Genomic DNA, 23,593 nt, shown 5'->3' with positions numbered 1-23,593 from the left:
AATAATAGTAATACAATAGCTAATACTGATTGAGCATATACTCTGTATGAGGGACGTGCTATGTGGTAGGTATTATATTATTAGCCACATGTCATAGAAGAGGAAATTGATAGATAGAAAATATAATTTGTCCAGGGTTACATAGCAGGAGAGCCAGTTAAATAGACTTTGCATCTGTAGAATGCAAATTACCACTCACAAATGAACAAAGGCCCCGCCACTCACCTCCAGATGGCTCAGCTGCCAGCCTGCCACAGTCAAGTCTCAGACCACATAACATGCCCTTTTGTGGACACTCTTCACTAACTTACTTGACTTTGATATATCATGCTTCAAAGTAGAACCTATTAACCCAGTGGTTGATAAGAAGCTAAAATGGTACTTTGGTATAATTTCTAAATTATCAACATCGAGTCCTGGACAACACTTGAATCAGGGGCACTTCAAGGAACACAGGGAGAGATTTTATAGCATATTAATGTGATGACTTAAAAAAAAAATTCCTTACAGAACTGAGGCTACTAATCCCTTGCATTCCCCTGAGCTGAGGGTGGGGAATCCCCAAGAAACAGAACGATCCAATCACCTTCTCCTGTAGCCCACATGCACAGCTGACTTCTGAGAAATGAATTTAATTTTTAGAGGTTTCATGATCAGCTGCTGGACAACATCCGGCACCAACCTAACTGCTAATCTCAGATCTCATAGCAACACAGATTGTCTGGAACCCAGAATAGTTCTGCCTAGAGCTCTTTTCACTTCTTATCACTTGAGCAAGAGCATGTGTAAGAAAGGTGTCTGTTAGCCGACAGCTGCTGATTCTCAGAGAAATGAATGGGCATGTGGCTGCTTCCATTTAATCAGTCACCATCTATCTCAGCAGTATGAATGCTTCTATTTTATACCAGACACATCCCTGACCGCATATTTCTTTTTATCCGAGAGTCCACTGGACTTTTTCAAATCCACTCACACGTGATACTTTCATAGGGCTTGATATTGAATGAAATCCCCTTTAATCCCAATCCTTCTTCACTTTATTTTGTTTCTTAACATTTTCCTTTTGTAGAAACACTAGGAAGTCTGACTTTGCTACAGGATCTTTAACCTGCCTGGAGCTTTGATATCTTCTGATTACAGCTCCTCCTTTTTTCATCCTTTGGCCTCAATTAGAGACTTCGCCACCATAAAATGGATTTTTTTCTGAATAAGGGCATAGTGCCCACTGTGATAAAGTTGCTTTCATGCATGATGGCTATGGGACTGGCAGCCTAAGAACACTTCACTTGATAGTAGGTACCATTTAGTTTTGACTAGAATTCTTATCTAAACAAAACTCTCTGGGCTTACTCAAGGACAATTTACGTCAGCAAGAGAAGTCAATAAAGAAATACAAACGGAGAATATTGTGGGAGTTTGTTGCAAAGGTGTATTGTTTTATGATGAAAAACCAATAAAGATTTTTTAATTGCATATTTCTAGATCACCTAAATAATTAGCTCCTACACTAAGTTTAATATAAGGAGACAACATGAAAAAAATTGTCATTTTCCCTTAATTTCTGCCCCTCCCCTCTAGTTACATGCAGACTCCATGTTCTTTGCCGTCCTTTTCTGTCCACCTGAAACTATTACAACCTTGTTAATTGGCCACACAATACAATATAATCATTTAATAAAATACAACAAAAAGTATTTAATTAAAAAACCAAGTAAATGCTGCTGCTGCTGCTAAGTCACTTCAGTCGTGTCCGACTCTGTGAGACCCCATAGATGGCAGCCCACCAGGCTCCCCCGTCCCTGGGATTCTCCAGGCAAGAACACTGGAGTGGGTTGCCATTTCCTTCTCAAATAAAGGCAAATAAAGAATACAAAATTTCTACAAGAGAAAGCAGTTGGATAGTTTTATTTGTTCTCTACAATTCCCATATGTTCTTGCTTTAAGGTAAAACCAAGGATACTTTGTTGTTTGTGCCATAGGAGCCAAAGACTCAGAGTTGAATTTAAATTAAACAAAAAGAGATCATCAAGCTCCAAACAAATCCTGGTATGTAAGGGTATGTTTATAAAGATCAAGAAGAACTGCTATATTGCAGAAATACCAAGGGTTTGGTAGAATACAGTTCAATCCTTAGGCAGTCATTAATCATTTATGATGAATAAGCCATTTTTTCAGTATAATGGCTATTATACTCTATAATCTATAGAATAATTATTATTCTAAAGAATAATCTATCCTGCCTTTAAAGCACATTTAAAGGAGAAGAGAAAAGGAGAAGAACGCAGGAAGAGAAGACAGTGGTGATGACACCACCTTCTTAAAGAATCAAAAAGTGGACCTGTTCATCCTCTCCCCAACCCAGACACCCAATCCCTGGTGATGTCCCAGGGATATGATATTTGATATTCACTAGGGTAGAGGAACAGAGGCTAGCAGGACCCTCCTAAATGCCTGCCTTGGCAATATTACCAGGTACCATCCCTCCTTGAGGTTTTAGAAGGGAAGTAATGTTTACCGGGCTCTTTGGCACTTTATGTGCCTTAGCTATATGGTTTTGTTTAATTCTCAGACAAGCTTGTGAAGGAACAATGTTTTCCCATTTGTATAGATTTAGTGAAAGAGGTTGAAAAACTTGCCCCAGATCACATAGCTAACAAGCCAGGAGCTGGCATCCAAATCTGCATTGAGAATGCTATGCCTGGGCTTGTCCCGTCGTCTCATATGCGCTTCATCTCTGCTCTACCAAGAAATTGATCTAGCACCTCCTTTCCAACCTGGTGGCCCTGGCTCTCTGGCATAGCTTGCCCTCAACAGTGTTTCCTGCACTGCTCCGTATCCCTATACCTCACTGGCAAGACCCTGCCCAAGCATATGCGCTCTGCTTTGGCCAATGATTCTCCCAATGTGGCTATGCATTTGTGTTTGTCACCACTTAAGACAGACCCTCCCTGAGACATGAACACTGACAGCACAGTGGATACACTGACAGTCACCACAAGGTCAGACAACTCTCAGTGGAAATGAAAATGCTGGGGAAAATGTGGGAAACGGATAAAGGCAGATGTTGTGTGATTTAATAATATACACAATGTTAATAAAATAATATTTTTAATAAATATTACTAATAAGTTTTAATAAAATATATCTCCTTTCTTTACTTCTAACCACATCAGAAAACGCTGTCATGCATGTTGCTATTTTGAGCTGTGAGTTTCTTTCTTTTTTTTTTTTTTTTATGAAGGAAGGACTTTTTCAGGGTATGCCAGGGCACTTTGACTGAGATAGAAGAAATCCTCCCCCAAGATTGTTGAATTTGACATAATATTTTTCAAAGGGAGAATGTCAGGGGAAAGATATACCATCATAATCCATACTAAGGAGAGGGGAACATGAGTTGAATGCAAGAGGACTTTAAATTTATCAAATGCTCACTCTGTGCCTTGGTTTCACATGCAGCCAACTTTATTTTCTTTGTTCCTCTCAGCAATTCTGGGAGATATAAATATTCTACGTACAGTACCACCACTGCCACCGCCAAGACTCAAGCAGCAACACTTGGTCCAGGCTCCAACAGCTGTTGAATGGTAGAGCTGGGGTTTGAACCCCTGTCTCCCTGGGGTAATAGCGCTACACTGTGCAATTTCTTAATAAGCGGGGCTCTATTTAAGGTCTGGAGAATAAAAGGGTGACAAAACATACACCCTGTGCTCAAGAGGCTTACAATTCAGTAAGGAGACAAACAGATGTAAAAGATCAATAACTATATATACTTGCCAAAAATATGGCTAAGGAGAACCACAGGAAAGGTATAGGACCTCAATGGAGACATTGATTATGGAGACCCTGAGTGGTGAAAGAGCCCTGGTGAAGGACAGAGATTTGAATGACATTTAGAGGGAAAACGGAGAACTTGGAAATGGAGAAGAAGCCAGCAGTTGTCTAAAAATGGGGATCATCCTGAGCTAAGAATGTGCATGTTGGATTCAGGAAATAAGTGGAAAGTGGTGGTGGTTATCATTGTTGTTTCCAGAAGTGAACATAGAGGAAGAGCTGAGAAATGACTCTTTGGAAGGTGCCTTAGGCCTTTTCTCCTCAAAGTGTGGCACCAATGTCATCTCCATCATTCAGGAACATGTTTGAGATTCAGAATCTCAGGCCCTGGGCCAGGTCCATGGAGCCAGAATCTGCATTTTCAGAGGATTCCACATGTGATCCAGGGGCACAGTAAAGCCTAAGAAGGACCACCTTAGAAAAGTGGATCTGCTCCTCTTATTTTCCTTCCCATAAATCCCAAAACAAGAATGAAAAGAAGACAGGAAAGTTCTCTTTTCTGCCTTTCTGCCCCCTTCTTTTCTTTCTCTTTCTGTAGAAGCCCAGGTGGCTATTGGTGAACTCAGGGACTTGAATGGTGCTTCCTTTCTGCTGCTTTGCCTAAAATTCAACATCCTCTTTCTGCAACTTCTGTGCGTCACTCTCCTCTTCCTTTTCACTAGCATTCACTGATCTGTGAATGTCACACTGAAGAATGTGGAGAAGATGTATTTTGTACACAAATGTCCACAAAATGGAGCAACTCAATTGTCTTTCCGGGAGGCAATCCTGAAAAACTGGCCTATCGGTGAAGCTGGTTGATCTCCACACAATAGAACCTCCTGTGTGAACATTGCCCATTTTAAACAGTGGAGTTTAAAAGGTCAGTCTTCCCTTAGTGAGACTGTTTTGGAAACAGAGCACCTCAAGAAGACGGAGGCAGCTTCAAGTTGTGAGCCCTGCCTTGTGATTCACCCAATTTGTTTAATTCAGACTCTTTATTCCTGTTAATTTTATTGATCTTCTCGCTTGGGACCACCGCTACCATTTTGGGAAGAGATCAGATTTAGGAGAAACTTGAGAAAAGGAACACTGTACGTAAACGGGGGGCACTTCTAGTTTCTGAGCTGACACATAAAGAACTTGGAAGTCTTCACTTCTATCCACACAACAGGAACAAAACTGAACAAACAGGAAACCAAGAACTCTTCTTAGATCTTTCAGATAATTGAAGTCACAGGACAAACCACTGTCCCCCAAACTGGACAGACAGATAGATATGGAGAATTACAGCTTACCAGGAGCAGAAGCTTTTCAGAATCAATACCAGAGAAGGACAACCTCAATTATAATTGACAACTTACCAGAAGCTGTGTGTAGAGAAGTCTGAGAATTAAAAGCTCGTAGGAGAAGGCAATGGCACCCCACTCCAGTACTCTTGCCTGGAAAATCCCATGGATGGAGGAGCCTGGTGGGCTGCAGTCCCTGGGGTCTCAAAGAGTCGGACACGACTGAGTGACTTCACTTTCACTTTTCACTTTCATGCATTGGAGAAGGAAATGGCAACCCATTCCCGTGTTCTTGCCTGGAGAATCCCAGGGACAGGGGAGCCTGGTGAGCTGCTGTCTATGGGGTCGCATAGAGTTGGACACGACTGAAGCAACTTAGCAGCAGCAGCAGCAGCAGCAGGAGGGCCACAGTTCTATGAGCTTCACCTCCAGGAGCTCCATCAGGTTCCCGCTGTGAAGATGAAGGTGGTGGGAGGTTGGGGCGGCGGTCATTCTCTCCTGTTTCCTGCAGGGGGAGGACAACAGTGGCTACTTACTACACCTTAAAGTACCCCCAGAGCCCTCCAATCTCCTTAACAAGACCTGCCCTCAAGGAAAACTACTTTATCAGAGCCTGATCCACTGGAGTTTCACCAAAGGACTTGGAGGAGGGAATTGTCCAACTCAGTCAGTGAAAAACAGACCTAAGCATAGGACGTTAGAGTGCTTCCCCACCCCACATCTTACCAACCTGTCTACAGTGCTCCTGAATAATAACAAGAGAGTATAGCTGAAAGAGCTGGATGGGAGGGGAGCTTGGGGGGGAACGGACACATGTAATATGCATGGCTGAGTCCCTCTGCTGTTCACTTGAAAACTATCCCAACATTATTAATTGGCTATATGCCAATACAAAATAAAAAGATTTTTTTTAAAAAAAGAACTGCAAGCCTCAGACTCTAATTAAGGTCTCTGCGGGAAAACTCAAAGACAACCTGGGTGACTAAAATGACATGAGAAGAAATTTTAGCCTCTGACACCACATAGCATGAACATAGTCTAACTTAATATAATAGCTAAATAATAACTTAACAGCCAAATAAATATGAAACATCACACCAAATACTTATTTACAATCAACTGGGGGAAATTTGTAATGTAGGTATGCACTTAACCAGATGTAGTCTCTGCTCATGTAGCAGAGTGTTCTAGATTTTCTGCTTAGAGAGGAAACAAAGGACAGAGAGAAGCAGTCATATGAATTTGGGATTTAGACAGAAGAGAGAATCACCTTCCTGCCTACAGACTCTACCTTCTTTGAACTTGACAGCTGTCATCTAGCCACAGGCAATTATTTACCTGCAGTTCTTGCCATCAGTGAAATAACTTCAGCTGATATTTTACAGATTACAGAATCCAGGGGGTTTATTTGTTGCAAGTCATCAAGATTTCTATGAAAGTTTTGTAGTTGATTATAATAATGAGTTAGGTAATTAATGCTAAATATTTATAGGGATAACTTTATCTTGACAAACCTTATGTGTTCAAGTGTTTTTCCAGCCCATTTGTCAGACCTGCTTGCCAATGTGTGGGTGTCATGGGAAAAAAACAGATTCCTGAGAACTAAGGACATCTAGCTTCTAGTTCTGATTTTTCCAGGCATTTGTTGTATAATCAAGGGGAAGTTGCATGTCCTTTCTGGGGCTCAGTTTTCCTAGCTGTAATATAGGATAATAGTAGGTAGACTATTTCAGCCCCAAAGACAGAATCCAGTAAAGTCCTAAGATGTCATTTCAATGCACAGTTATTCATGTCTGTAAGCTTGTAAGTATGTATGTATACAATATGGTGGCAGTAAAAAAGAATTATGAAGATTAAACCTAATTCAGATGCAACTTAAAAGCATGTCCTCAGAAAATATGGATATTTTTGTAGAAATCACGAGTTTCTCTAAGTTTCATTTTATTTTTCTAATTTCTGCACCTTCTCCCCATGCAACTCTCTGTTCCATCTCTTTTTAAACCTCTCTTCAGAGCTCTACGTATGTTTTGAAGGTATGGTGGAGAAATAGAGTTTTGAGATTTGCAAACATCTTTGAGGCATGCCAGTCAGCTTAAATTTGGCTGTATGTGGATTTTCTCTAACAGGAAACCAAATAAACCACTCTTGACATGACAAACAAACAGTCATCCTGAGAGCAATATTTTTAGGAGCTAAGTGTAAATGAATAAAAAAAAATTGATGGTGATTTGTTTTCCCTGAAACATAAAAGGAAGCTAAAAAATAAACATCTCATCCCAAATGCAATTTGGATCTTATTGAATTGAAAACAATTGTGCAAAGTATTGAGGCCATTTGAGGATCACATCAGGCAGCTGGATCCCACATCCGCCTAAAAATCTTACCTCTTATATGTAGCACACAATTACGGGTTCGCTGAGCAAGAATAAGTCATTCCAGTGATCCAGGAGAGGACAAAATTGGAAAAACACAGCATTAGTCACCTCTCCCCAGGGATGCTCATGAAGACAGACCTGTGAAGGGAAGACACCAGGCTTGGGATTGGTCCTGGCTGTTCGTGTGTTAATGGGAGGTGGTAGTTGAGGCCAGGACTGAGAGCCCATCGATGGGCGAGGATCTGGAACTTGCGGTGAGTTCCATGCAAAATTGACTGGTGATGAAAATGAAGGAAACGGATCAATGCCAGGACTATTCATGTCTTCAGAATAATGTAAGCTGACATACAAGTTCAAACAAGGCTGTGAGCAATGAATCAAGCATTAAAGGAATCAGTTTACCCATGGGTTTTTGTCCACTACACCCGCTTTTCGGAAGTCAGGAGAGCACAGATGTTAATTAAGAAAGAGATCTGGAGTCAGATAGTAAACTCCTAAGTGCCTGCCTCAGTGTCCTTGTCCATAAAAGAGTGACTGTGATAATGATAGAGCCCAACCCACTGGGTTGTTGTAAACACAGTAAGAAAAGAATTTGAGCAAAACAAAGCACCTGGACTTGTGTCCTATCCATAGTGGTTATTGTTACACAGTCCTCTTTATCTGTTCTGTCCCAACACTTCCCAGCTGCCCTTCTTCCCTCTTCACAACCTCGTCTGACCTTAGGATTCCTTCTAATAGCCTGTGCTCTAAGCGTATCCCGACTAAGGCCCCTTTATCGTGTGTGGTTGCTAAGTTGCTCAGTCGTGTCTGACTCTTTGCAACCCTATGGACTATTGCCCACCAAGCTCCTCCGTCCATGGGATTCTCAAGGCAAGAATCCTGGAGTGGGTTGCCATGCCCTTCTCCAGGGGCTCTTCCCCACCCAGGGGTGGACCCTGCATCTCTTATGTCTCCTGCATTGGCAGTCAAGTTCTTTACCAGTAGCACCACCTGGGGCGTCCAAGGCCCCTTCAGACCTTCCTCCAACTCAACTTTACAAGGTTTTGTCGGACCAGCATTTTTCAACTCCAGTGTGCATAAGGGGCTTCTTGGGGAATCCAGATAAAGTGCAGATCCTCAGTCAATAGGACCAGCATTTTTCAACTCCAGTGTGCATATGGGGCTTCTTGGGGAATCCAGATAAAGTGCAGATCCTTATTCAATAGATCTGAGTATATCCTTGGGACATTCTGCCTTTCGAACAGGCTTCAATGCTTTGGGTCTCTGGGCCACAGTTTCAGTTGCAAGTCACTAGGTATCCAAATTAACCAGCATGTTCTTTTTCTGATCCACTTGAATGATTGAGTTCTTCAGTCAGATACTAGGTTACTGTCTGTAATCTACAAGTAATCTGATCCTCTTTCAGTCGTGGAATCCAGTTGCCAGATAGATTCCTCACATGGCTTCGTTTCTCTGTATGCCAAATTTAAAATTAACCACGTTAATTTAAACTAAGGTATTTGTGAGAAATGACACCTTAATGTGTAGACCAGCCAGCAAGTAATTTCGCATCTAAGGAAGCTTGGTCTAAGGCTCAAATATGAGACTAGTAATTTTAGGAAGATATATGTAAGGGCAAAGCTACTCTGTTAGCCATCCTGAAATTACTAGACAGGTATTTACAACATCAAGCCATCCCATAGTGGTTGGGAAAAATAAATGGTGAACACAGACAAATATTTTTTTCCTGTAAATATTTCCACACAGTTCAGTTTAGTTCAGTTAGTTCCATTTAGTTCCGTTTAGTTCAGTTCAGTCACTCAGTCACGTCCAACTCTTTGTGACCCCGTGGACTTCAGCACACCAGGCCTCCCTGTCCATCACCAACTCCCAGAGCTTGCTCAAACTCATGTTCATTGAGTTGGTGATGCCATCCAACATTCAGGACCTTATTTAGAAATAAGGTCTTTGCAGATGTGTTTAGCTGAAATGAGTCCATATTGGATTAAGTGGGCCCTAACATTGGAGTTTTCACAAGTGACACAAGGAGTCCAGGGTGATAAGACACACAGGGAGGACAGCATGTGACAGTGGAGGCAGAGACTGGAGTTCGCTGCCTTAAGCCAAAGAATGCCAATGATTACCAGTGATCACCAGGAGCTGAGGAAGAGGCAGGGAACAGACCCCTCCCCTGAGCCAACCCTCAGACACCTGCATTGTGAACTTCTGGCCTCCTCAGCTGTGAGAGAATGAACTTCCGTCATTTAAGCCATCTTGTCTGTGGTAATTTGTTACATCAGCCGTAGGAAATGAATATACCATCCATGAAGGGAGAAGTTCAGTCCAGGTGCCGGCTGAACCCTTGGTGTTCAATGCTTAAAGGCCGTCTGCCCTTTTGATCTCTGGCAGCTGAGCTGGCAGTGGAGAATTAGGGGATACTGCCAACATGGATGCCCTAGTCCTCTTTAGTAACAGGGGAGAAGGGGAAACTTTTTTCTCTTTGGTTTGAAGAGGAATCCTTTCAAAGAAAAGATAATTGAACACTCATAAGAGAGAGTTCCACCGGGCCCTCAGCTTTCACATCTGGCCAAATTGCCTGACCACAAACCTCTCTGTGTGGTCAAGTCTAAGGGGAGGCAGGTAGCGAAGGAGAGGCAGTGGTAGAGGAGGCACTGAATGAAACCTCCTGGGGATGATACCCCTGGACACAAGCTAAAGGAGGATGATGAACGATGTCCAAGAGGTGAGGGGTGACAGCAGTGAGTGGATGAGATGGAAGCAGTCTAATCCATCAGTGCTATTTTAACCCCCCCCACCCCCACATTTGCAGGCACTTTGGTTTGTGCTTTCTTTAGAAGGAATGATGCTAAAGCTGAAACTCCAGTACTTTGGCCACCTCACGTGAAGAGTTGACTCATTGGAAAGGACTCTGATGCTGGGAGGGATTGGGGGCAAGAGGAGAAGGGGACAACAGAGGATGAGATGGCTGGATGGCATCACTGACTCGATGGACGTGAGTCTGAGTGAACTCCGGGAGTTGGTGATGGACAGGGAGGCCTAGTGTGCTGCGATTCATGGGGTCACAAAGCGTCGGACACGACTGAGCGACTGAACTGAACTGAACTGAACTGGTTTGTGCTTCTTGCCTCTGCCTGGGTACCAAGGCTTGCCTCCTAGGCTTTCACAAACTCAGACAACTTGGAAACTTTTGCTTTGACTAGTGAGGAGCCTGAGATCCACATTTATCTCAAGAAAACATATTCAATTAAGGAAAACAGACTCCTTACCCATGATTATTCTATATTCAGTAACGCTGGTTAAACATAGGCCTCCTGCCAAAAAGAGTCTTCAGTCTGTTTAAACAGAATGAGGAAAAGGCCTCAAATTATTCTTTTCCCATTTCCAGCCCAGTGTACTCTTATCTTCTTTATTCTACTGTGTGGTTTAAGGAAGAACAAGGCATTCAGAAAGGACCTTTTATCTATAGAAATTAAAATGTCCTGTTGAAGTGCTCTAAACACTTTTAATCTGCTAGGGTTGGCTGAAAATGTTATCACCACGTGTTTGAGGGGATTGCCAAAGTGAATATGTGCATCTGAGGAAATTCAAGTCCCATCCTCTGTCTTGAGTGGATCTGGGACTTGAGCAGCAGATTTGGTGTTGAAAGGACTCTCTGAGCTCAAGATCTGCCAGTTACTAAGGAACCTGAGAACATTTCTTCAAAGTCTTTGAGCCTCAGTTTATTATATATAAACCATTGACTACTTAGTTTGCAGAGAAGACTTTATAGCAGATTTATAAGTCATAATAGATCACCTAACCAATAAATCATTCACACTCATCATCTGAGTGCAAAAATGAAAAAAGAACTTCACTTGAGAAGTTTCATCATTTTCATCATTTATGAAACCATCCTCCTTTCTGTTGAAAGTTCTTCTTTCTCTGATTTTTTTTTTAATGTGGCTTGAACTATATTTACAATGGCATCAGCCCACTTCACTTTTTTTTTTTTTTTACCAAATATGGCCTCATTCACAATATACTCTATATCTTTAGTCTGGGTTTAAAGACATATCTCTAGAGTTCTCTGCCCACCTTTTCCTCTAACCATTTAGATAATCAGGAAACATATGAGTATTAGTTCTAGAAGCTTCTGGTGTTGGTGGAGTTTGAACTGCAGTCTCAGCCTTATTTGGTGATTCAAATTCACCTTTCTCAACCATCGTCATGGAGAACAAAAGCAATAAAATATTTTGATTGTTATACACATAAAATGAGATGTTATATTTAAACATCCATTTAAAACTTTTAAAGCTCTCTAGAAATGTATTAAAAATTAAATGCCTTTTTCATTCAGTAAAAACTTTTTGAGCAAGGGAACCTGGCTGAGTTCTCCCATGTCACACTTTTCAGCTGTCTAGGCTTACTTCTAGCCTTTTGGTTGTATGGAAAACTGTATCCTGAGGGTATTAAGGATGTGTATATTTATTCCTATAACAAATATTTTCTGGGCATTTATTAAATAACCAGTACTTCTCTAAGCTTTGTGATAGCACAGAGAGAAAGAAGTAAGTCATAATTTCTGCCCTCATGAAACCTATGTTCTAGCAGTGGAGACCAGTGGTAAGTACACAAACTAATATAATCATTCCAACTAGATTTTGTATGATGAAGAAGATGAAAACAGAAGCTAGCAAGCCAGGAAAGAAAACCTTTATATGGTCCATCTGAGATGGCATCTCTGAAGAGGGATGTTTAAGCTGAGACCAAATGACAAGAGATAGACCTGTGTGAGTGACTTCCAAGGGAAGGATGTTCTTGAAAGAGAGATTTGCCTGAAATAGCAACTGAACAGAGAGATATGCAGCTGCAGTGTGGTGAGCTGTAGAAGGAAGCTCTTGGGGAGGTTAGAGAGGGGCCAAGGGTCAGATCCTACAAGACCCTTCAAGGGCCATGTGTTGGGTTTTATTTCAAAGTCGATAGAAGGCCATTAAAGAACATTAAGCACAAGTGTAATGTAATTTGGTTTATATGTCAGTAAGATCACTCAGAGTTCTGTGAAGAAAATGAGCTGGAGCGGGGACAAGAATGAAACCAGAGAACCAGTTAAGGAATTGTTGCAGTGCTCCAGGCAAAAGGTTCTATTGGCCTGTATTCTTTTTAATGTACAAAGATTTTATTGGAAGGAACTCCTATGAGAGGCAATGGGGAGGAAGCTGAGAAAGGCTGGAGAAGCTGTCAGAGCACCATGGAGCCTGACACTGAGGGATGGTTGGAGGGAAGGCAGTTGGCACCATGCTGGCTTGTACTGACCTGGCTGCAGAAGAAAATGTAGAAAGGCAGATACAACAGACAAGTTTTGGAATTGAGCTGAACAGGACTCATTAAGGGACTAACTGATAGCGGAAGTGGGGATGAAAAAAGGGAAGAATTAGGACTTGTCTATTTAGCACAATGCCTAGCACATAGTAGATGCTCAGTAAGCATATTCAGGATTTGTCTTTCTCCCATAAAAGCAAGATCTCCCAAACTGATAATCAAGGAAAGAACAGAGGATTGTAGAAAATAGATAGATAGGGTGAGTGAGAACCTAGAGGATGAATAAAGGAGGAAAAGACCCAAATTTCCTTTTGGTGAAGCTAGATAATGACTTTACTGTCAGTGGATCAAGGTTAAAATCTTTTTCCATGTGTCTCCCTCCAGACAGCTTTTCAATAAATGTCAAGACATCCTCTCAGGCCAGCAGAGGCAGAATTGAATATTGCATGGTGAATAAGCGACGGGACTGTACAGAGAAAAGACATTTTTAAAGTTACCTTGTGATCTAGGAAATAATTTTTCATCATTTCCTTGGTTGACTTTGAAGAGAGAGCTTAAGAATAAAGAAAAGACTATGAAGCATATAGTCTGAGAATGATGGAACCGAGCGATTCTGTCTTGGTCCATCTATTTGTATATTACAGGGGCATTTGTTAGCACTCCACTTTAGCATAAATATCGCATACATGCATAGCCACGTTTCTTTTGAACAAGACCACTAAAACAAAAAAGCCCTGAAATGGACAACATAATCCTTGCAAAGATTTTTAAATAGGAAGCACAAATATTCCCACACTTCAGACTGGCAAGGTTAGAAAAAAATAGATGAGGGTCACACATATTAAATACTAATGTAAGTGATTGCAAACACCCATGCTTTAATTGGCACCGTGGTTTAATTCAGGACATTTTAGAAATTCTGATAATCTTAGAAAGGAGTTTCAGACATCTATATTTGTCCTCAGTCTTTCTTCCAAGATTCAATTTATGGACCATTTTTTAAAATCCTGCTAGCTCTTCACATTGTGCCTTCTAAATTTCCTCTAAGTGAACTTAAAAATAAAATGTACTTGCCTTCATGCTAATACCATTTGGAGTCTAAAAATGGTATTCAGGACTTTAGTCCTGCTCTTTCGCCTCTGGCTGTGGTTTTTAGTCTCCTGGATGTGACTGACGCATTGGGAAGGGACCGCATCACACACATCTTCGTTCTACTCAGAACAGTGATGCTTAAGGGGTCTGCTTATTCTCTAACTATAGCTCCTTCACTACCCTTTCAGCCAAATGTTATCTGGAATATTGATAGCTTTGAAAAAAGTTATGTTTAAAAAGGGGTGACCCAGCCATTACAGGGATTAAAGGAAATTGTTGTTAGGTCGCTCAGTCATGTGGGACTCTTTTGCAACCCTATATACTGTAGCCCGCCAGGCTCCTCTGTCCATGGGATTTCCAAAGCAAAAATACAGGAGCGGGTTGCCATTTCCTTCTCCAGAGGATCTTGCTGACCCAGGGATCCAACCTGCATCTCCTGCATTGGAAGGCGAATTCTTTACCACTGAGCCACCAGGGAAGCCCAAAAGGAGATAATAAAGGTTGTAAAAGGGAAAGGAAGAATATGTCTAAGCATTGGGAAGTGGCATCAATAAACACTGACTTAGAGGCTGAAAGGTCCTTGGAAGGGTCCTTCACATTAGGTATCTGACTTGTTGTTCTCTTTATGCTGTGGTCAACTCTGAAACTCAGACCTTCTCCAGAGGTGCATTGTGTGCATAGACAGGCACAGTGCATGGCCAGTGTCCTCTGTGTGATATATCGAAGGCCACCCACGTTGACTTGTAGCAAGATTTCTAAAAATGCACTGGGTAGTCTGACCTCACTTTGCAACTACCTTTTTTTCCCCAGCCTGGAGTGATAGGAATGAAGGTTTTAGAAAATGTGTGTAATTGATGAGTAGTCCATAGCAGATATTTCTTCTTCTTTTTTTCTTGGAGTATAATCGCTTTACAATGTTGTGTTACTTTCTGCTGTACAACAATGTGAATCAGCTATAAATACACACACATCCCCTCCCTCTTGGACCTTCCTCCTACCCCCTCATCCCAACCCTCTAGGTCATCACAGAGCACCGAGCTAAGTGCCCTGTGTTGGCAGCTATCTATTTTCTATAGCTAGCTATCTATAGCTAGCTATCCTGCTAGCTATCTATTTTCCTATGGTGGTAGTGTATACATGTCAATACTAATGTCTCAGATTGTCCCACCCTCCTTTCCCTCCCTGTGTCCGCATGCCCATTCTCTATGTCTGTGACTCGGTTTCTGCCCTATCTTTTCTGACCCCTACTCCCTCCTTAGGTGGCATAAGATGGCCACATCCTTTGGATCATTTGGTACCTGGGCTTACTCCCCTACCCTACTACACACAATGCTTTATTGTATTTATTCATATACGGGGCTGTCTCTTTCCCCCACTAGTCTCCTTAGCAGAAGGGACTGAGCTTTATTTGTACTTTCATCCCTAAATGCAAGATATAGATGTCTCAGCCAGGTGAAAGGATCAGGAAGCATTCTCCACTTCCTGTATGAAAGCCTGTAAAATCCTGCTCCCATGGGACCTTGTAAAGTAGGAATTCACATAGTAGAAAGAGACAAACACATTAATTCTTCCCTGTTCCAAATCATCACTAGTGTGGAAGTTTTAACAGAACAACACGTACCACAAAATTTTTATCTATCCCTTGTCCTAATGATGAAGCAAAAAGGAGAAATATAGGGGGTCCTGGCTCCTCCAGGCTGAATTTGGGGGAGCCTGCTTCTGGCCTGAGAGAATCGGTGTTGAAATTTCACAGGGTCAGCCCGCCTCACAGCCCTGCGGAAGTGTAGGCTTGCTTCTTTATTGTTATCGTCAGCCAACACCTTATCTTAGCAGAGATGGGGATGTTCTGCAGCTACAGAGGAGCCAGTGGCTTTCATTTATCTTAAATGAACTTTCCTGAGTTCAGCCAACACTTCTGATGAATTTTAAGCCACAAACTCAGAAACCCAGAAGTCAGTGCCACCATTTCCAAAGGACAACCTTAGTCAATTTAACTCATTACCCTTGACTATGCAATCCCTGAAAATGCAGCATTTAAACCTTCACTTCAGAATAGTTTATTGAATGACAAGGGCTGCTAAGGTAATCATCTGATTTAATCAGCACTACAGTCTCTGGTCAGGAGCAAAGTGACCCTTTTAAAAGAGAAATTTCTGGTGTCACTGGAGGTGATGCCCAGTACATGTTTGGTGAGGGAATGAATGAAGCAGTGAATGACATCTCAGTTCAGTTTTCACTCTTTCACTCAGCACTCTGCATAATCACCTCTCCTGCCAGCAGGTGCTCATGTGTACTAGCATCACTGTCTGATTTTAGTTCTAGAAGACAGTAAATGTAAAGAAGAAACTTGGCTGCTGGTATCACAAAAGATGCATCCTATGAACCTAGAGCTTATTATAGAGAGCAAGTCAAAAAGAGAAAAACACATGTTGTACATTAATGCATGTGCATGGAATCTAGAAAGATGGTGCTGATGAACCTATTTGCAGGGTAGTGATGGGGACTCATAGAGAAGAGACTTATGGACGTGACAGGGGTGGGGGAAGGAGAGGGTGGGATCTACAAAGAGAGTAAGTAGCATGGAAACATATATACTACCATATGTAAAATAGATAGCCAGTGGGAATTTGCTCCATGATTCAGGCAACTCAAACGGGGGCCCTGTGACAACCTAGAAAGGTGGGAGGGAGGTTCAAGAGGGAAGGGACATAAGCGTACCTATGGCTGATGCATGTTGGTGTACGGCAGAAACCAACACAACACTGTACAGCAATTAGCCTTCAATTAAAAATAAATACATTAAGAAAACAGTGCATCCTAAAGAGTTTAGGTGACTCTCAGAAGGGGACTTTTTGGAATTACCATTTTTTAGTCAACAGAAGAGTTGGAGAAATTTTCCAGCCCTTCAAAAAATTAAGGGTTGATAGGTTTATAGTCTTTGTCCCTTGGGAATATCAAAGTATTATACACATGAATAAAGTTGCAACACCAAATAATTTTTTAAAAATACTGAATATCTTTCTCCATTATTTCAGAATATGACATTAGGAGAAAACTCTGAATGATTCCTCAACAGGTCACTTTACTCATGGTACCATCTGTATCTTTTGTCACTTGGGTCATTAAGTCCTCTTCCCTTCCTTCTTCCCTTCCTTCCTCTCTTATTCTTCCTTTCTTTCTCTCCCTCTCATTTCCTTTTTATTAGTCACCAGGTTTAGATGTATTCATAAACATTATATAGTCCTCACAGCAATGAAATATAAGTATTAGTGTAAAAACTGAGTCTCAGAGACATTAAGTAACTTGTCCTGGGCTGCACAGTACAGCCAGAATTCAAAACCAGGACTGAAAGGCTCCAAGGTCCATGACCAGTCCATGTTATCAGTTTGTTTCTGATATTGTTCTTGAACTGACTGTTGAAAAACAGTAATGTGTTTTGCGGTTTATTAAAAGCTAATGAAAAAGAAGAAAAAAGTTGCAAAATATAAGATAAATCAGGAACATAGCATATTTTTATAGCCCTAAGCCAAAGACAGAGAAAAGCAGAATTAAACAAAAATTAAATGCTATTTCCTTCACGATTTTTCTTAATATATTGTAAAACTTGATCATGTGCCCTTAAAAGCCATAATACAATTATCTGGATGCAATCGTTTGACAATGAAATGCAATTCTTTGAGTCTATTTTGATATTCAAAGACAGCCACAATGGCCTCTAGGGACAGAAAATAAAAATACAGATAGAGACACGTGAAAGGACGTCATTTACAGGGAAGTCTCAAATATTTTACTGCCCTCATTTTTTTGGTGGTTGTTGTTGTTGTTTAGTCACTAAGTCATGCCCAACTCTTTGCTACCCTATGGACTATAGCCCCCAGGCTCCTTTGTCCATGGGATTTCCCATGCAAAAATACTGGAATGGGTTGCCATTCCCTTCTCCAGGGGATCTTCCCAACCCAGGGATAAAGCCTGTGTCCCCTGTGTTGGCTGCCAGGTTCTTTTCCACTGAGCCCCTAGGGAAGCCCTCTTCTACCACTCACCATGGTTATTTTTTCCAGAGTGCCATGCCCGTGTTCCTTCCATCTCAGAATCTGCACCTTTTCATCATGTTTCCTTTGCCCATCCCCACCCTCCATTCCTGTCCTCCCCTATCTTCTCACCTCTGTCACCCCTTCTTATTTATCCTCCATGTCTCAGCTTACCCTTTCCTTAAAGAGGCCCCCCCACAGCACCAGCTGAGTGTGTCTCCCCATCCCACCAGCTGAGCACTCGCTAGTTCTGGACACTGTTCTAAATATTTCCCATGTGCTGCCCTTTATTCCTCACAACAACCTTCAGAGGGAGGTACTATTATAGCCCCATGGCATAGCTGGGGAAACTGAGGCACAGAGCAATCAAACAACTGGCCCCCTGTCTCCGGGCTGGTGTGAGGAAGGACAAAACTGGAGCTTCCTTGTTGTAATCCAGAGCCCATCATTCTCGCAACCATTCGGCTGCACTTCCTCTCTTAGGAAACCCTGCCTGCTCACTCCTAGCATCCATGAAGAACTGATCCTCACAATTGTTTGTGAAATTGTTTGTCTTTTTTCAATCTTTTCCACTATAATCTTTACGGAAGCAAAGTCTGATTATAGATCATAGTCCCTACATCTAGCATTTGTGCCTGGAGTATAGGAGATAGCTAATAAATATTTGAAGAGTAAATAAATAAATAGATGATCAAATGGAGGGACAGATGGATGGGCAGATGAATGACTTGGTTGGCTTATGTCTTTAAAAAACGGTGCCAGTGAATCTTGGATTTTAAGCTTTATCCCTGTCCCTGGGGTAGTAATATCATCATCTTACATGAAGAGCAGGGTGTTTTGGGCAGACTGGGTCTTGGTTCATCTTGATTTTCTTTTTCAATGGGAAACACTGATGTAGAATGTAGAATGTCCTACATCCAGCTAAACTTTTAAGAGGTCAACAATAAAATTGGGATGAGATAGAGAAGAAATCAGATAAAATGGTATAGTATTTTTTAGCTGAAAGAGACCATAAAGATCACCAGATTCAGTTTCTTTGTGTTACAGGAGCTGCTGTAGTAATGATTCTTAGGTACTTAGGCCAGATTGCTTCAACCTCATCTTCACCGGTTTTCAGCATAGATGGCAGAATTCAGAATTGTTCTGCCAGTGCTGTGCTGTCTGGCGTGCTCAGATGCTGTCAGATAAAGATAAGACATGGGCATTTTAGACAAGCCATATGACTCTGATATGACCCTTTCATCCAGCTATGGAACACACAGTGACTGATAATGACTTCAGAAACATCACCTGCTTACCAGGTGTCTGAACTCAAACATAAATCAACAATCTGAAGGGATAAAGCAATTATTTCACTGAAGTGTGAGGTTTGAACACAGGTTTCTACAGGAAAAGGATTTTACAAAGGTATTTCATTTGAAAATAGTATAGCAATTTTTGTTAAGATCAAAGGCTGATATCAAAGGAAAGACCTCTCTGAATATTTTCATTATTCGGGTGTCTGACCTGCATAGAAATACAACTGCAAATCCAAGTTTGCCTAGAAAAAAACTGCACAGAGAGCAGTATTCGATGGCGGAAAATTGTCCTCTTTCTAGCTGTGACCTTGGGAAACCACTTGATCTGAGTCTCAGTGTTCTCATCTGCAAATTGGAGTTAGTTCATCAACAATTACCTCTATGGTGTTTTCTTTGGGTGAAGTTTACAAAAGATGGCGAGTGCTACCATTTCTCAAGTGCATACCATGTTTTGGGAACTTTACCTACATAACCTTACTCTGTCCACAACAAAACCCTGTTATCGAGACATCGGAATTGCAGCTTGGAGAGTTATCAACGCAGTGAGTGGAAAAGCCAGGATTCAAACCCAAGTTCGTTGACCCCAAATCATTGCTTCTTCCACTCAGCTTGATATCCAGGCTCTTGTAAGAGAAAGGGCTTTGAAAGCTGTGAAGGGCTAGGTATGTGATTACTATTGTGTTTGTAGGTGGCCTTAACTGGATTTATGCTCCCTCCTAAATCCATTTTTTTCTCCTTATTCTCCCATTTTTATCTCAAAGGGAAATCCTTACGGAAAGTTTCTTTACCCTCTGCAGCTCCCCGGAGGAGACCTGGAATGGAGCTTGCAATAGCTTTGCCTGCCTGCCTGTCCTGTGGCTCTGCCCAGCTTCTTCTGTCTTTCCCAGAGGAGAAGAATAGTTGTGAGTGCTTCTTCACACTCCACAGGCTGGGACAGCAAGCCACGCCCTCCTTCTCTTTCTCTCTTTCCAAGGGTCAGAGCATCTTCAGGCAAGAGCCCCTCATTTCCTAGCAAAATCCTACACTTTGGGGAACACTTATTTTCTTGAAGATAATCTACCATTAAAGGTCTTGAATGTTTAAAGTATTGATTATTTTAATGTTTTCCAGCTTTATTGAGGTGTAATTGACAAAATTGTATATATTTAAAGTGTACAATAGGATGATTTGATACAAGTATACATTGTGAAATGATTGTCACAATCAAGTTAATTAACATATCCATCACCTCATATACTTTTTTTTCTTTTTTTATTTCTGGTGAGAATGCTTAAAATCTACTCTCTTAGCAAGTTTCAAGTATACACTATAGTATTATTAACTATGATCACCATATTGCACTTTAGATACTCAGAACATAGTCATCTTATAACTATAAATTTGTATCCTGTGACCAATATCTTCCCATCCCCACCCCCCAATGCCAACCCCTAGCAACCATCATTCTACTATACTATGTTTCTGTGAGTTTGACTTTTTTAAAAATTTCACATATAAGTGATAATGATACAATATTTGTCTTCCTCTATATGCCTTATTTCACTTAGCATAATATGCTTTAGTTTTATCCATGGTGTTGCAAATGACAGGATTTCCCTCCTTTTTGTGGTTGAATAATATTCCCTTATGGGATTCCTATTTTACCCTTCCTCAACTGTGCTCCCAGATAGGCTTTTTTTTTCCTCAAATAGAGACAGTCTTTACTTGGATTCTTCAATTAAACAGACGTGAATTTTGATTCTAGCTTTCCAATTACTAGCTGTGGCAGTATTTAGGCAAGTTGCTTAAATATCCCCTATTCTCTGATTTCTCACGTGTGAGGTAGGAATGATGAGATTACCTACTTCATACAGTATTGTGAGAGTGAAATGAAGTACAGTGGGTAAAGTGATTGACAGTGCCTGGCACAGAGCTGTGTTCAATACACATTTGCTGTGTGTGTGTGTGTGTGTGTGTGTGTTCAGTCACTCAGTCATGTCTGACTCTTTGCAACTCCATGGACTATAGCCCACCAGGCTTCTTTGTCCATGGAATTTTCCAGGCAAGAATATTGGAATGGGTTGCCATTTTCTACTCCAGGGGATCTTCCTGACCCAGGGATCAAGCTCATGTCTCTTGCATCTCTTGCACTGGCAGGCAAATTCTTTACCACTAGTGACATTTGCTATAATTACTAGCTATTGTTCAGTGCTGATAAAAAGGCAGGGATTATATTATCCCTCATATTTTACCCTGGAAGACCAATAAATATCTAGAACAACATCACTCAGTGCTCCCAGTAAATTGATCCCTTTTCCTGTTTGACTTGTACTCTCACACTCCTAGTAATGTCTATAGTCTGTTATGCCCAACTGGACTTGTATCTATTTCCTCTCATTCTTTTCTTCTTCCTATCACTGATACCTAGGACTGCCTCACCCATGGAACATGCTCAGTAATTCAAATTCCACCAAGAATGAGTTACAAAAGACTGTCCAAATTCTTTGCAACTCAGTAAATCAGTGCCTCACTTTGTACCATGTCTTTGAAACTACCCCCATTGGCTCCTTTGGACTGGTAAGTACACACTTGAAGTAGACACCAGAATAGAGGTCTGGCCTTGGGCTGAGTAGGTCCATAGTCTGTTGTGCTGGGCACAACATGTGAGCTGGCAGCAACCACATGAACTGAAGTGGAAAGAACGAGAGTGTAGGAGCCAGCCTGGAGTGTTTCCTAGCAGTTCTACCAGCTTTGAGACTTCGGCAAACTTTAGAACACTCACTGAGCCTTGCCTTCCTCAGCTGAGAAGTGGAAATGATAACTATATTTTTAGTTAATCTGAGTTAAGAAATGATATCAAGTATGTGACATGTTAGTGGGAGTGCAATAAATGGTAACTACTGCTCTCCTCGACTTAAGAGAGGAGGTAAGAATTCCTGGCAAGGCAAAGATCAATTTGCAAATTCAGTCACAAAGCAACTTAGCCAGAGTTATCAACACCCTGGAAGCAGAAAACAAGAGAAAGCTTGTGTTGAAAGTTGACCAGAGGGTGGAGAGGTACAGGGGCGGTGATGCAGGGCGGGGATTCAGGATGGGGTGGGGAACACATGTATACCTGTGGCTGATTCATGTTGATGTACAGCAAAAACCATCATGCTATTGTAATTATTCTCTATTAAAATTAATTAATTAATTAGAAAAATAAGTCTAAGACTGACCCAAGATTGCAAAGATTAAAAAAAAAAGAAAATTGATCAGGTTTCAGACCAAGGATCAGACAAAATTATTTAATTAAAAAAAAATAAATCTATGAATGACCCAAGATTGCAACAACAATAACAACAAAAAGAAAGCTGACCAGGTGACCAGGTTTCAGAGCAAGGGTCAGACTTCTGCCATAAAATAAACCCAAATCCCCAGCTCAACATGGGTACCCAAATCAGGTTAACCAAGGCATTTTGTTGTACATCAATCTTAGGATAAATGCTACCATTTAAACTCTAGCCTTACTACCTAAAGTGCAGTCCAGGGACCTGCAGCTTCAACATCACCTGGAAGCTACTCTTAGAAATGCAGGTCCTCAGGCCTTACCTCAGACCTCTAAGTCAGAATCTGAAGTGCATGATGATCCCTTAGTGATTCACATGGAATGTTCCATGAGTCGCACAGATCAACCCCAGTGCAGACTCGGGGGAGGGGGAGTATGCAAGGGTGTGAATGCCCTTGAGGAAGGTGGGGAGGTGGGACTAGTGAAAGGCCACCTTCAGGTCTGGGTCCCACATGTGTGCACCTTATGAAGCACTTAAACAGTGCCCTGCACGTCCCAGCATTTTGGCCAATATCATGACCATTATTTGGTGCTTCAAGCATCTGGGGAAAAGTTTATTTATATCTGTTGAGCATCAGGATGTCTCAGTGAAATCAGTTTTAGTTGAGAGGAGAGAAGAGGACAGGGAGAAGAAATATACCCTTCAATAAACCAAAAGAGGGTAAAAGGACTCAGCCTGCCAAGAACAGAACGAGGCAGTGAAAGCTCTGGCCAAAGGGGAGAATTTGACAAATGGTGGAAGGAAATAGAGTTAAGGGGTGCCACGCTGGCAGATAGGGGTATTTGAGCACGCTTACTGACTGTAACGACCCACCCTGTCTTGGTTCTCCTCTTCCTTCTCAGACTGAAATGTTTTGAACAGCTCTGCGGGCTCATTCTTCCTGCATCCTGGAATGACCTTCCCTACTTCCAAGACTGACAACACTCCCGCCTCTTGGCAGTGTCTCTCTCTCTGCTCTCACAGTGCACCCTTTGTACCTGTGACCTGACTCTTATTTTGTTCTGTTTGATTTGATTGCCAGTTGTTTACCTCCATCTCTAACATTAAATTTGAACTTCCTGAGCCCAAGGACTGTGTCGTATCTAGTTTGAGACT

The 23,593-nt window shown here is 41.5% G+C and overlaps 1 long non-coding RNA gene across 1 annotated transcript in view; it reads left to right on the top strand.

Moving 5' to 3' along the window:
- LOC139183065 (uncharacterized) overlaps window positions 1-20,978 on the top strand; it is a 65,538-nt gene extending 44,560 nt beyond the window's left edge. The window contains exon 3 of the long non-coding RNA XR_011566531.1: window positions 19,988-20,978. This is a non-coding gene — a long non-coding RNA (uncharacterized lncRNA). The remainder of the gene's footprint in view (window positions 1-19,987) is intronic.
- The last annotated feature ends 2,615 nt before the right edge of the window (window positions 20,979-23,593 follow it).

This window comes from Bos indicus, chromosome 5 (genome assembly GCF_029378745.1).
Source record: "Bos indicus isolate NIAB-ARS_2022 breed Sahiwal x Tharparkar chromosome 5, NIAB-ARS_B.indTharparkar_mat_pri_1.0, whole genome shotgun sequence".
Classification (NCBI taxonomy): domain Eukaryota; kingdom Metazoa; phylum Chordata; class Mammalia; order Artiodactyla; family Bovidae; genus Bos; species Bos indicus.
The sequence above is the reverse complement of the archived record's forward strand: the minus strand, read 5'-3'. Positions and strand labels throughout refer to the sequence as shown.